This window comes from Staurois parvus, unplaced genomic scaffold, assembly GCF_062004578.1.
Source record: "Staurois parvus isolate SC_StPar_1 unplaced genomic scaffold, SC_StPar_1.0 ptg000730l, whole genome shotgun sequence".
Classification (NCBI taxonomy): domain Eukaryota; kingdom Metazoa; phylum Chordata; class Amphibia; order Anura; family Ranidae; genus Staurois; species Staurois parvus.
Window position 1 is genome coordinate 388,602 of NW_028318526.1, and position 16,140 is coordinate 404,741.

A 16,140-nucleotide genomic window follows, 5' to 3' on the forward strand; every position below is an offset into this window, starting at 1 on the left:
GACAAGTATCGACTCCTACTTATTACTTCTGCCAGCATCAACTTGAGCAGCCTTTTTGAACCAGGGTGCCCAGGTACCCTTAGGTGTCTTCTTCAGGGGTGCCTTTACAAAATGCCTAAAAATTGCCCAAAATTGTATACAAGCCAGCATTTGGATCAAGGTTGCCTTTTAGTTCACAAAAAAACAGTTTTTATTGTGCACCATTACAACCTTTCAGCTACCGGCGACATAAGAACCAATCTCGTCATCAGTTGACAAGAAGGACATCAAGAACCTGCACAGCATCCTTGCTTGTCCCTTCCCTGCCTCTCTCCATCAGCACTGGGGTCACATTGGTTGAGTGAGATAGAGAAAGTGAGGGAGAGGAGAAACATTGGAATACTAGTCAATATCAGTGTACAAAGGTATATTTGCTTTGGAAGACTAAATCAGCTCTAACTTTGGGTGCCCTACATGTGCAGATGTTGCTGCATTCTGTACAACTATTAATTTTGTTTTTTTTACATTTTCTAATGGGTGCCTTAAGATTGTGCAGAATTTTAAAGAGTGCCTTGACTGAAAAAAGGTTTAGAAACACTGACCTAGATGATCAAAGCGGAAGTTCACCCTCAGCCTTCTGGGACACATCACAAGGCCCAAAACACTTTGGGACCATTCACAAAGCGCAGAGCAGCTGGGAAGCCCAGCCTTTAAGCTGCAAGGCTTCAAAGCCGTTTTCCCTTAGTTATGATGCTGGCGCCTAGATCTGAAGCCCATTAAAGAATCGGCTCAGGCAAGGACAGTGCTGGATCCCTGGAAAGGTAAGTGCCCTTATATTAAAAGTCAGCAGCTACAGAATTTGTAACAAAAACAAAAAAATTAATGTGAGAATGATCAATAATTCTAAACAAACAGGAAGCTAAAGTTAAATGCAAGTCTTCATTATTCTTGAATCCAACCCTCCCATGTTTCAAGCCTTTAGTCCTTTCATGTGATGGTCATCAAAGGGAAAAAAAAAGTGAGAGGGTGGGATTAGTCTAAACATTTAACAGAAAAGTCAGTTTTGAACTTTTTGAACTAATACTTCAGCTGCCTATATATTTTGATCATTTTCACATGCAGTTTTCACCAGTGGTAACTGCTGCTTATGAATTTTTTCACTGTACGTTCAGCTTTAATTGACCAGATTTGAGACAGCTTTACATGAACAACATAAAATATTACCCCCCACCCCCGAAAAAATAAAATATATAGATAGATACCCATAACAATAACAATAAATACTGCAAAAGGAAGCCTGGACATGCTTCATTCTTACATGGAATGTTTCCCAATATAAGCAGAAAAAACATTTTTATTAATTATCAGGGACTGTTCTAAACAGAAGTGAGCCTACAGTTAGGCCAATATATATTTGGACACAGGCACAATTTTCATACTTTTGGCTCTGTATGCCACCAGAATAAATTAAGATGAAACAATCCAAATGAATTTGAAGTGCAGACTTTCAGCTTTATTTCAAGGGATTGAACATAAATATCAAGTATACATTTTAGGAACTGCAACCATTGTTATACACAGTCCCTCCATATTTCAGGGGCTCAAATGTAATTGAACAAATTAATTTAATCATAAACAAAAAGGTTCATTTTTAATATTGTGTTGAGAATCCTTTACTGGCAATGACTGCCTGAAGTCTGGAACCCATGGACATTACCTTTCTGATGCTTTGCCTGGCTATAACTGCAGCTGTCTTCATTTGTTCTTTGTTTGTGGCTCTTTCTGACTTTAGTTTTGCCTTCAGCAAGTGAAATGCATGCTCAATTGGGTTGAGATCAGCGGCGGACTGACCATTTGGAAACTTGGGCACTGACCGAGGGCCCGGGGTCAGTAGGGGGCCCCATGAGATGCCCCTGGTACCTTTTTCATAGGCTTTTTTGAGTTTGGCCAAGGGCACAGGGGCCCCATGATCCCCTATTGCCCGGGCGCCCCATGAGTTGTCAGTCTGCCCCTGGTTGAGATCAAAAGATTTACTCAGCCATTGCAGAATATTCCACTTCTTTTCCTTCAAAAACTCCTTGGTTGCCTTTGGAGTGTGTTTTGGATCATTGTCCATCTGTACTGTAAAGCTCCGTCCAATCAACTTTGCTGCATTTGGCTGAATCTGGGCTGACATATCTCTAACATTGCAAAATTCATCCGGCTGCTTCTGTCTTCTTTCATATCATCAATAAACACCAATTACCCAGTGCCACTGGAAGCCACGCATGCCCATGCCATCACACTGCCTCCACCATGTTTTACAGATGATGTTGTGTGCTTTGGATCATGAGCTGTTCCAAACCTTCTTCACATTTTTTTCTTCCCGTCATTCTGGTACAGAATAATCTTAGTTTCATCCGTCCAAAGAATGCTTTTCCAGGACTGGGCTGGCTTTTTTAGATGTCTAAATCTAAGTCTAATCTGGCTTTTCTATTCTTCAGGCTTATGATTGGTTTGAACCTTGTGGTGAACCCTCTTGTAACAGCGTATACCCAGAGATGGACACGGTTCAACCATTTTGGTTTCAACCTCCATCTTGGCCAAGGGGTTAACTGTCCTGACACATATATTTCTCTCTTATTCTTCCCCCACCCCTCCTTCTCAGTGAGAGGAGACATCTGGCCTGTGTGTGTGTACTGTTTATGGGTCACTGGCCGGCCAAGACATCTCTAGTTAGGTGCAGGGCTGTCTGTGAAAGCTGTATCCTTTCTCGGCCTTTTGGCTAAGATCAAGTGTAGTATCTGTTCTTATCAGTGTCCAGTGGGGGTGCTCCCGGCCATTCTAGCTTTGCGGGGATGGCTGTTGTATAGTACCCTCACTGGTATGATGGGGGTCCGGAAAGGCTAGTACCGGAGGGACAGAAACCGGGGAGCGCCACGAGTTATGCTGGGGCCCTGGGAGTAATTCCTCCGAGAAAACTGGAAAGACCCAGTACCTCCTGATTTGGACGGACCTACCTTGGTCTGGCCAGGGGCTGAGGAGGCAGAAAGTCCGCAAACTCAGTGCCCCCTGAGTAGACGCTCTCAGGGGTGCCACTAGTAACACCTGGGTGTGGGACCCCACTGTGTGAAGATGGCACATGGTCACTGTTTTTACACTCTTTTTGCACAGCGCCCTAGGGACCAGGCCTTTTGGCTAGAATCAGGGCAATTTTTGCTACGGGCCTCAGGGCCTGGTCTGTGCACAATTTGGCACGGTACCACTTTTTTATTTTCTATTTATTTAATTTATTTACACCTCCCACGTTTGTCACTTTTTTTTTCGCTTATGTGTATGTTTTCACGGATGGAGGGTGTGGGTCCTCGGGCCTACCCTGAAGTCTAGGGGGAGGATGTGTGGCCTTTTGGTTCCTTCCTCCCCTGATCCCTAGGGGACTCTTCTTCGGGGGAGTCCCCTGACCAAGTACTGAGTGTCTGGCTTCGGCTGGACACAAGGAACGGTGGTCCACCAGGCCTTTTGGCCAGGAGGACCAATTGGGAACCTTGTCCCCGTCAGGAGCTTCGTGCCCCGGGGGATCAGGGTAAGCGGTCCAAGCCCCTTTAGGGGTAGGACACAAGCACACCCCTAAGTGCACTTTTTCGTGTGGTGTTTTGCACTTGCACTTTTTTTGTGATACACTTACGGGTTTTTTCGTTTATAGTTGCACGTTTGCGGACTTAAACAAAAAAAAAAAAAAAAAAAAAAGCTGTATCCTTTCTCACCTAGGAAGAGATAGGACCAGCTTTCCCAAGAGAGCTGGAGTCTCACTGGCCAAAGTACCTGTGTAATTTCACGCCTCGTGAAGGGATAGCGGAGCCTTCCCAGGAGTTGAAAGGAGACTCTGAGCTAATAAACCTAGCTCAGTGTAGGTGACAGAATTAGATGAACACTTCTCAAATAAATTTTTCCCCTGTCTCATATCTTGGAATATGAGAGACTTACATAAAAAACGGACACCTCGTCAGATGGCCAATTGGAGCAGGCGAACAGTTTGATGGGTCACTCGCTTAGCTCAAACCATCAGGGAAGCCGAAACAGAGAACTTGTGAACCGTTCAATATATAATTTCATAATTCATATCTAAATAATCCTCAGACTTGTCTGCATAATAATATACCTGCGGGTGGAATGTCGCTTGTGCAGATGGAAAGTTATGGACCAGAATATGAATTATGAAAGATGTGGGCTCCAGTTTAGGGTTCCGCCTGACGAACCCTCCCTAAACAGGGGATTGGTCTTTTACTTCAGAACCACCCCCTGCTGAGAAACTTTAAAGCAGGCTGTCAAGCCTAAGAGTAGTAAGTTGAAGACATCTCCCATTTTTAACATCAATATACCACCTTGGGAGACCTGTGACTTTCGCTCTGAAACGTGATCTGCTTACATCCAAGGCTTAATGGCAAGTAACTTAACCCTTTAACTTCTCCCTGTTATCTCTTTGCTGGGCTGTGCCGTTTACTATATATATATATATATATATATATATATATATATATATATATATATATATATATCTTAGTTACATCTTCTCTGTAAATATTTTTATTGCACCTGTTTGACCCTTTTAATAATAAATCTCTCTTTCTGAAGGTGCTGAACTGTTTCTATAGCTCTTAATTGCAATTTACGAATCCCTGCCTTTAAAGAGACGCTACTGTTTGTTTTAACCCTCTGTATAACAGGCCTGTATTATGACCAGGTTATGCAGTCGATTATATCAACCATCATAGTGTTATAGCTGAACGCCGAGTTTCATCTTTCTCTGATCAAAAAGGAGTTGGTGGCAGTGTGAAGGGGTTAATTGCGTAATTAACCTGACCTAGTAACAATCTCGTGAAGTCTTCTCTTGATTATGGACTTTGACAATGATACGCCCACCTCCTGGAGAGTGTCCTTCACTTGTCTGGATGTTGTGAATGGGTTTTCCTTTACCATAGAGAGGATCCTGGGATCATCCACCACTGTTGTCTTCCGTGGATGTCCTTGCCTTTTTATGTTGCTGAGCTCATCAGTGTGTTCTTTTTTCCTCAGAATGTACCAAACTGTTGATTTGGCCATTCCTAATGTTGCAGCTATCTCTCTGATGGATTTGTGTCGTTTTTGAAGCATTACAATGGCCTGTTTCACTTGCATGGACAGCTCCTTTGAACACATGATGTAGGTTCGCAGCAATAGATTCCAAATGCAAATACCACACTTAGAATCAACTCCAGGCCTTCTACCTGCTTAATTGATGAAGAAATAAGGAGTAACCCACACCTGGCCATGAAATAGCTTTTGATTCACTTGTCCAATTACTTTTGGTCCCTTGAAAAAAGGGAGATTGCTACTCTTAAGAGCTGTAATTCCTAAACCCTTCCTCCAATTTGGATGTACATACCTTCAAATTAAACCTGAGAGTGTGAACTTTCAGCCCATATCCATTATACAACTATAGCTTGAATATGTTTTGGTAAATACCTGAAAAAATCTACAATTGTGCCTGTGTCCAAATATATATGACCCTAACTGTATGTTAAACATGCACCTCATGTATTAATCATATGATCTGGAAAGAAGACTCCAGTAGATCCCAATGGTTTATTTACACGTGCACCTGTACCAGTTCATACAATGAATTTCTGCCTTAAAAATCTTGCATATAATAATATGATTTACTGTGTGAAGCCTCTAAAAATAGTGATATGATGAAAAGGCTTTCAAAGTGTAACATCTTACAACTTCTTAACCTGTCAACACTAGAAGTTCACTTCAAATGAATTTGTGCCTTTTAATAAAACTTGCAATACGTAAGAGCCCTTCTGAAGTGTAGTGCAATTAAATTTCTGCTATGCTTATGTGGAATAAGGTATTTCACAGTATTATAAGCTGAAATATTCAAGTCCTTTGCTCATCGGACAAGTGAAACCTGTATTTCCTTGTTACATGGCCTGGAGTGCTTGGTGGCCTGTGAATAACTGGAGCTGGCCTCAAAGCAGGGTTGCCAAATGCTCTATAATCAGGGACTTATTTTGTTCTCTTATTCCCATGTTTCTCAGTCTGCAGTAAGCAAATCACTAAAAATACCATCCATGGAATCTGAAGAATTTCTATACTGACTTTTGAGATTTTCAAGTGAACCTATTCTTTGATCATACACACATCAGAGCATTTCCTTCTTTATAAGTAGCTTGTTCAGGGCAAAGTGACTATGCCTATGTAAAGGAGCCCCCTGGTTCACACTATGCTAGCACTCCCCTGCTGCTCCTTCTGCCGGCAAAAGCACTCAGTATGGGGGAGCATATGACCTCCTCCCTTGTGACAGCACTCAGTTCTAGCAATCAATTGCTTGGTCTGAGTACTGGCACATGGCAGAGGAGGTGACTTAATTTTGGCCAAGACTTGGGATTCTGGTGCTGGCTACAAAAGAGGAAGGAGCAGTGTGGGAGCACGAGCACCAGTAGATCGGGAGAGGGAATCCTTTACAATGACAAGGTCTCTTTAAAGCAAACTTTTTGTTTTGTCTTGCATGGACACACCTTTGGTTTGCGCTACATTTCTTTCAAAACAATCCATCAAAAATGCTATTTTATTTTTATAAATCATGCAGCTACTAGTGTATGATAATGTTTTCTCATTGCTTTAGGCCAGTGACTATTTTATTTTAATCAGAAAGTAATGTTTATTGAGCATATAAACATACAGTTCAGAATATAGACCAAAAAGATTCCAGTGTGTACAGCCAACCACTTAGCAAATACAGTGTACAATATATTAGAAGATAACAAACTCTGATTCAGCGTAAATACAGTGTTGATACCAGAAATGGAGACATCATAGCTACCCATAGCTTATCTCAAAACTACAACATAGAGAAGTGAAGGCTAAGCAAATTGAGTAAGAAGTGTTTCAACAATCTATAAAATACCAAATTAAGTGGAGTAAGACCTGGGGTAACCAAACAGGCCTCCCAGAGCTTGCCAAATTCACTCCATGGTGGAGCTAGATTAATCGATCATACCTTAAGGTAACCCCCATGTTACATATCCAGTCCACCAGGGTCAGAGGAGCTTCTAATTTACAACATTGGAGAATCAGTTTGTGGGCCTGAAACAGCACCTTAGAGATTGTCTCTATCAGATGTGCCTGTTGTGTGACATCATCAAGTATGCCTAATATGCATTGTTTTGGATCAAACTGTAAGGTAGTTTGAAAAACAGAACTAAAGTGATTAGTGGTGAACTGAAATGGAAATTCTGGTGCCAAAACCGATACAGAAAATTCAGAATGCACGTGGCCAAAGACCGAAACTGCGTATGTGGGGGTGGAGAGGCTCCAATATTTTTTTTTGGTATTTTTTTTTACTTTAATGTGTTTTTTTTTTTTAAACTTATGATTTTATTGCTATCACATAGGGGACCAATAGTCCCCTACGTGATAGTATATGAGTGACAGGTCCTCTTTGTAGGGGGCAGGAGAGGAGCAGTGTATACAGTGAGGAAGCAGTGTATACACTCAGGCTCCCTCACTGGCTGTCGCTATATGTCAATGCCGGTATTTAAATGTAATTAATGGCTTTTTTTTCCTTCTCTATAGCTCCAAGAAGGAGCTGTCATTCTCCCTGCCACTAAAGGAAACAAAGTGGCGGGGTGAACCAGTGACATTAACCAGTGATCCCGTCCCTATGTTTCCTTTAGCGACAGGGATGATGACAGCTCCTTCTTGGAGCTATCTATCTATCTATCTATCTATCCATTCAGTCGTATCCGACCCTTGGCGATTGCATGGAATGTCACTCGTAAGCGACTTTTTCCATGAATTCTCTTAGCAATTGTTTTACAGGTTAGGTTGCCAGGTCTTTCCCCAACCCCTACCATGCAGGAGATCCCGCATGACCAGGGATTCTTGGAGCTATAGTGAAGGAAAAAAAAGCCGGTAATTACATTTAAAAACCATCAGTGACATTTAATGGTAGCTCACTGTATACACTGCTCCTCTCCTGCCTTTAAAATGGCCACCCCTCCTCCCACACATCTGCAGTACACACAGCCTCCTGTATGGGCTAAACTATATTCAGCCAATATGTTTCGGCTGCCAAAATTTCAGTGCATCCCTAAAAGTGATAGTAAAGGTTCATATGTTTTGTCTTTTTTTTAAATAACAAATATATCATACTTACATACTGTGTGCAATGGTTTTGTACAGAGCAGCCAGGATTCTCCTTCCGCACCAGCGCTCCTGGGTCCCAACCCCCCCCCCCCCCGGGCTGAGGGGGGAGCTGCACACAGAAGGTTTTTAAGCCTCATGCATAGCGTTTAGAACCACTTTATGAGTATCTACCACCAACACCCAATAGCAGTGCATCATAGGACATCAGCCACATACAAGGAGCATGAATCAAGATTAGAACCAATAGGGCTAGTTCTATAAGTAATAGGGTATAAGTGTGAGACCCCAACATTTCCCATCCTTGCTCACTGCACTAAGAAGGAGTGTCACCACATACATAGTGTTATGGCATTGTCAAAGTCCTGCCACTGGTTTATTCCTTCTCTAAGCTGGCCTAAACTTCACCCCTCTAGTTCCCAGTGCCTGTGACATCTTTGCAGCAAGTGCATTATTCTCATCAAAGGCACTGATTTGCAGGGGCTTGTAAGACATAACAAAAATACAGATGCTTAGGGAAATATAGTTAAAGAGTTTAAATCTATTTATTGATTTTTGGTTTACCTAGAGGTTCACTTTATTAACTCCTAAGTGGTTGTAAAGGCTTAAGGTTTTTACCTTCATGCATTTTATGCATGAAGGTATAAAACCCTCTGTGTGCAGAAGCACCCACAGCCCCCCCAAAACTTACCTTAGCCCCACCTCAATCCAGCGATGTGTACGAGAGCCTTGGCTCTGCCTGGTCTCTCCCTCCTCATTGGCTGAAACAGCAGTGGTAGCCATTGGCTTCCTCTACTATCAATCACAGCCAGTGAGCCAATGAGGAGAGAGCAGAGGTGGGGCTGATCCACGCTCCAAGTGTGAATGGACACACAGAGCAGCTGCTCAGGAGCAAGCCTGCTTGGGTGCCCTCATAGCAAACTGCCCGAGAATAGGATCTAGAGCTAGGTCATGGACATTGGCTGAGAGCAGTCTCAGCTATGAGAACACTACATTACATATGTCAGAAATTGTGACATATAGACTAATATCACATCAACACTACAGTTGATTGTACTCCAATCTGGCTCTTTTGAAACATAACTGTCATATCCTACAATCTGATGCAATTTTACTTTGACATGTGTTAGTTACCAAGAAAAACAGTTTAATATCATTCAAACTGTCTTGAAACTGGACCTGGCATTGTTTGTTTCAAATAGGCTGTACCATTGCTGTTGCTGGACCATTTCCGTACACTGTGATAGATGGCACTCAGGACCCAAACCTCTGCAGCTGCTGACCTGGAAGAAGCTACGGATTTGTGAAGTGACAGTTGGAAAATCAAAAGCATTCAATGTTGAAAAGGAAGTGAACAAGGCAGTTATGGCAATCATAACAATAAGGTGGCTATGCCATGACCTGAAGGTGTCATTCCTAAATATCCTGTACACAGTGGTTAAGTGGTTAGCACTTCTGACTTGCAGTACTAGGGTCATCAGTTCAAATCCCAACCAAACTACCTGCATACTGTTTGAATGTTCTCCCTGTGCTTGCGGACTTTTTCCCACACTTCAAAGACATGCTGGTAGGTGAAACTGGCCCTAGCGTATTTATGCATGTACTGTAGAGTCATTGATTGTAAGCTCTTGAGAACAGGGACTAAAGAGAATGTACAGTAAATGTAACATGCTGCATAAAATGTTGGCACTATTCAAATACCTATAATTAATAGTACACTGATCAAGAGACTGGCCATGTCTTTATTAACTGCACAGGAGGTTGTCCTCTACATTATATTAAAGTGGAACTTCACTGAAAAATAGAGGTTCCACTCTTCCTCCTCTTCTCTCTCCCCTTTACCAATAATGAAAACTCTTTTTTTGGAGGGGAATGGGTACCTAGCTTTGCCAGGTACCTGCTCCCACTTCCTCTGGAATTGCCTAGGTGATAACAATGTCACAGGTCCCAGGAGGCTGAGACCATTCACAGATTGGGACCATTCACAGTGCGGCTTGCGCATGCGCAGTGAGGAGCCAATTGTGAAGCCGTAGGGAGTCACAGCTGGCTTTCCCCAGCCTCCATGGCAGTACCGGGGATTGTAAGACTAGTGAGGAACCAACCCAGGTAAGGACAGCGCTGGGTCCCTGGACTGGTAAGTGTCTCTATTAAAAATCAACAACTATTTGTAGCTACTGACTTTTAATTTTTTAAAGTGACGGATGATCCTCTTTAGGGAGGAATTCCACCCAATTGTTTTCTTAAATTTTCTGTTTTGTTTTAGTATTTTTGTTTCTTTTTACATTATTGTAAATATTTTTCTTTCAAATAAAAATATTAAAAAGTTTAATGCTGATGTGGCTCCCCCACCCCTTCCCCGAATTGACTGTCCACAACAATATGTACAGAATATATTACAGAGATGTGAACAAGGACGAGCTCACAGTAGAGACCTGGCTGTCATGGCCTGGAGGCAAGGGCAGATCTCCTGAACTAGACCATGAAAATAAATGAAGACATAGTGGAAAATCAAACCCTTCCTCACTTTATTCAAAGCATAAGCCCAATATGCTAGTCCTGTCAGGGATCCAAAACATGAGGTTTGTTTGTGTACCACACAGTTTAAGTGCTATTAGCAGTGGTAGGGAAGAGCAAACTATAGACACTATCCTATAAAAGTATTTTTAGTAGCAATGACTACAACAATTACATCAAATTGGCAGAATGAACAAAAACATAAAATACAGTATATCTATCCCCAAGTTCTTGGCACACAGCACCCAATCTCTAATTACCTCACACGTTTGAAATCTTAATGTTTTTTACTTTCTTTACATCTGTTTTCATCTAGGTCAGTTATTGCTGTAGAAGCTATTATGTGTGAGCAGCCTTATTGCTATGTTTTGGGAATTTAATTCAGTTTTACCTACAAAGAAAGCAAAATGTTCAGTGGAGCGTACAGCAAAATCGCTGCACACAGCATATTTATAGGTCTGCTCTTCTCCACACATGTCTGATCCATGTGACATTATGTCATTCATTTTCCATTGGCTGCAATGACATCATAGTGTTACAAATGGATAACAAAACACACAAGACAGAGATTACTGGGTGACTGCCAACTTGTTTTCCACTGTATAACTTATCATACTTTCATCAACTTTAACCAAAAAAGGTATGCTATGTTAATTAAAATTATTCAAATTTCTTTAATAGCACAGACTGGATGCTATTTTTTTTTCAATAAATACCATTTAATAAAATAAGTTAAAATAAGTTTTGTTGTGAACGAAGTGTATGGTTTTTTTTCCTGGCACATCTCATAGTTTGTAAATCTTCACACCAATTACATAAACCAGATTGCCTAGTGGTCAGGTCAAATGTCACACGTGTACAAAAAAAATAAAAAAGTACTGACCATAATGTTTAAACTGACTTATTTAAAGAAGAACTCCGGGATAGCCAAATAAATCACCCATTAGTACATCTTCCTACACAAAGCACTAAACAGTTAATAACATTTTGAAAATCCTTGCCATTTAGGAGAAAAGTCAAACTGAACTTTCATGACCTCATCTCTGTGATTAAAAAAATAACAGCATCTGCTTTGCCAAGGAGGAGATGGAACAGCGGGATTTACATCATATCCTCTCCTCTGCAGTAAAAGGAAACTACAGTTCCCATCAACCACAGGGAATTGTAGTGAATGTGGGCGGGTACACTAGGCCTGTACATGTTGAATGTGTCTGAGAGTCTCGGTCCGCCTACCACTGCAAGTGGGGCTGAATTACATCACTGCTACAGAAGGGATCTGCCAAGACCAGTGGCCGGGGGAATAGGAGGCATAGCAGCCACTGGTCTTACAAACAGGAAACCAAAGAAAATTATCAGTTTGATTTGAAAATGAATAGTCTATTTCAGAGCACTTTGAGTGAACCAGAAGATGAATGACATATTCAGTGAAGGTAGGAAATTGGCAACAAGGACATGAAAAGATATTTTTGCCTGGAGTTCTGCTTTAAAGTAAAAGTTAATTCTAGAATTACTCTGTGAACATGAAATGGTTGTATAACATATGTACCTTGATAAATGGATAGCAACATGTTTGAATACTGTCTGCCCTTTGGTTGTCCAGCAATCAGCACTGGAAATCTGAGAGTGATAGCATGCATGTTCAGGCATGGCTCTGCCACCCATATGCTATCTATGTCCTGCGATTATGAAGTCTGACTGGAAAGCGGTTCCTCTGTACCCTGACACTGTCAAAGTCGTAGATAGCAAGAGAGGGCTGAGCGGGACCATGGAGTTGCTCGTAAATGACCAACAGTTTACAGTGCTGATTACTGGAAAACTGGAGCACAGATAGTCAAAAATGGTGCTATGCAATTAATAAAGGTACATGTGTTCTATGGCTGTTTCATATTCATAGAGGTAAACTTTACAGTGAATCTCCAGTGCTTAATATTTTACTCACTTGGGCTTCTAAATGGTCAGGGGACTTCCAGCCTTGATTTCCCCTCTGCCACTGATGCTGAATCCTCTGACACTGATGCTACTAAATTCTCTGCACATAAATGCCTGTTGTGGAATTCCTGGATGAGCTACAATAGACATCCCATAGCTTTATTTCTTTATGTCGATTGCATTCCCCCTATAGTTCTCCAAGCTACAGAGGAGATGTAACAACGATCCTAATTCCACAAGTGATCATTACTAGTAGTGGAGCTTCCCACCTAGTAATACCCACTAGCACTGACTGAAACACACTACAGTCCATTTTAGATGATTTCCTATGGGTCACGTTCACACAGGGGCGGACTGACCATTTGGAAACTTGGGCACTGCCCGAGGGCCCGGGGTCAGTAGGGGGCCCCATGAGATGCCCCTGGTACCTTTTTCATAGGCTTTTTTGAGTTTGGGAAAGGACACAGGGGCCCCATGACCCCCTATTGCCCAGGGCCACATGAGTTGTCAGTCCGCCCCTGCGTTCACATCTGTGCATTTTTGGAAAAAGTCAGGGACTTTTCTACCCGCAGCAGGCTGCGTTTTTAGTTTCATCGACTTCAATGGAAACACATCAAAAATGCATTAAAAAAGTATGTACATGTGTTTTTAGTGTGTTTTTTCTGCATGACAACAGACACCTTCCCCTAGCAACATTAACACATCCCCAAAACACAAAACGTGAAACACATAGAAAGATGCAGGTGAAAAAAAGCAACCGCACTGCAGAACGCACCAGGAAAACACATCAACTGCAACCTGCACAGGTGTGAGCATGGGTGTGTAAAGGGTAATGGTAGCAGCAAGAGTGTAACATCTTATGCAGCTAGAGGTACAAGGAGTTGTGGTTCAAGTGCAGGTGTGTGATGTAATGATGCCATCATCAAGCTGCTCCCCGGCCCATACAGTTAGAAAAGTGCAGAAAGGGAGTTATGAAAGCTGTCATGTGACCAATCATTGACAACTGAAACAAAAAAAGTATTTTTACAAATATTTGAACGTTTCTTTTTGTTGTACAGTGACCTGAGAGGTGGCTGGCTTGCTGTATGATAAATGAAGTTCCGCTCTAATAAGGGCACTGCAAAAAGCAAAAAAAAATATACATGGATATCAGTAACAACACTGGAGCAATCAGAACAAGGAAAGAGGACTGCTAAATTGTTGCTAATCTGCTACTTATTGCTGGATTTACTTAGCAAGAAAAAGATGTTTATGTGTTACTGCAGTTTGTAAATTTGGTTCATTTTAATTTCTCCCTTAAAAGGGAAACTATAGATTTCCTAAATGTATCTTCATTATACAAGTAAAAGGGAGTTTGGAGTTAATTTGATACAATTTATCTCAAGAGACTGAAAACGCAAGATTTAGAAACATGTTAAATTTCTTTGCTAAATATGATAGAAGGGACCATAAGCAGTATTTATTTGCTATTCTCGCACTCTCCTACTGCTTCAATCTGCTGATCAGAAGAACTAAGGTTCCTGTGTATATGTCAACTGGATAAAAGTTAGCTACGTACTATACCCTTTTGCTCCCACATGGCAGTGCTCAGGCCTAATCAGAGACCCTCAGACACCGAACACCTGCATGTAGGCATGGGGGGAACCTTGTGTTCCCCCATACCTGGAAGTACTGGGTATTGATCAGGTGATCTGACAGTGGAAGGCACTGGCCCCTTTTGTTCCTTCATTCGCTCACTGGTTTTTTTTTTTCCCTGCTTTCATTGATGACTAACATGGTACTCTACTGCTATATTTTATGGGGCCATTTGTTAGGAACCAGTGCTGTGACTCATTTTCCTTCCTCTCACTTGACACTGCTAATGCTTAGTTACTGGCCTGACACTTTCATATGGAACAAGGAGAATGTGTATTTAAAAGCAGGTTGTGGTGGGGTGAGGCGGGGCAGGGAAGTATTTTAGTGAACTTATTGCTTAGCCTTGCATGAGCATGGTTCATTTTAATTTAAAAAATATTATCAATATGTTTTTATATTTTAAAATGTATTTCTATGTTAAGTTTTCAGCTACTTGTGTACAAGATTACATCCGTTCCATTCCTTCAATCTCAGTGCTTAGTAGAAAACCAGTAATGGTTAGTAGACATAAACTGTGCTACCTAGGCTTGAAACCAGGAACACCACTTTTATCTATTCAAACAAAGGGGGATCATTTAGCAAAACTGAAACTAATAACTATAATAATGCAATTTAGTAATGCTCACATGTCCTGTAGATTGAAGTGAAATGTAAAGCCAGCCATAGATAGGGTTTTAGCCAGCAACGTTAACCCCCCCCCCCCCCCCAAAAAAGGCAAAGAGATTCCTCCATCCACACAAACAAGGTAGATGGAGGAAATCCCCCCTTCTGGTGAATTGTATTTTGACTGCTGTCAGAATACACTGATCAGAGGTTGCAGCTGCTAATCAGCAAAAGTTTTCCAACATTCTCCTTTGACAGAAGTCGATTAAAGGATCGAGCAGGGACAGGCACAAACTGATTGAAATTCAGCCAGTCCTTGCTGTATCAGCAGAATTTTGATCCGTCTATGGCCAACTTAAATTTTACTGCTAGGTCCACTCTAATAAATGTATTTACTTAAAGCTTTTTAGGCCTAAAAATGTAATTAAGCTAATCAAATGCTTTTATCTTTATTTTTTTTCAGCACTCAATAACGGGAAGTGATGTGTATCTACATTTTGTTACTTATTTATATCATAATGTACAGTAGGGGTTTACAATGTTTACCCAGTACACATAACCAAGAAAACTTTGTATTCCACAAGAAAAAAAAACATTAGCTGGAAGTTTGCTGAGCCATTCATTCTTTTTACATGATTAGCTGCAGAGCAAAGTGAGAGCGTGAGCTGGCTGCAATTTCAGCATCCATGCATTAGGCCAAGAGGCAGCTTGTCCCATCTTCTGGTGTTCCTGACTTCAACATTTAGTCATTTAGAAGGAAACTGTAGCAACCGTCTGAACATCTGTACCAAAAAACTACACAGCACACTACTGTACAGACAGATTTAACAATAGAAAAGTGTGAGCAGCCAGAATTTCTCACCAACTGCTATATCTCCTAGTCACTGACTTGGCATCAATAAGATGAACCAGATTCTGTATTTGGAAAGGCTTCCTAACAGGCAGTTTCCTGCCCAAAAGAATATGTATTCTGAGTTTTCAAAGATATCCAAAGATAGCTAGCTCTTACATAGCATCTGCAGTTAGCAGAGCCCCTACCTCTGCAGATAAAGCAGTATTTAACCCAAAAGCCAACAGGGATTACAGGGATGAGACAAACCATTTAACACTGAAAAGGGGTGCTTACAATGATCAGCTTTTATTTATTTACACAAAACCTTTATCCCAAAAGAAAAAAATGGTTTGCCGTAACTACTTATAAAGTATTATCTAGAGTTTGGCTTCAATATGTTAGTGTATTTAAATCTGCTAGTATATTTAACACTTCCCTCCCCCCAGATTAAAAAGCTGCCGTCCAAAGGTGCCCCCTGTGCT

At 41.4% G+C, this 16,140-nt stretch overlaps 1 protein-coding gene and 1 pseudogene across 2 annotated transcripts in view; one reads left to right on the top strand and one right to left on the bottom strand.

Annotated features, from left to right (window-relative positions):
• LOC149445297 (inositol-trisphosphate 3-kinase B-like) overlaps positions 1–16,140 on the bottom strand; it is a 122,635-nt gene that overhangs the window by 65,702 nt on the left and 40,793 nt on the right. The window lies entirely within an intron of this gene.
• On the top strand, positions 2,724–2,839 carry LOC149445298 (U2 spliceosomal RNA; annotated as a pseudogene).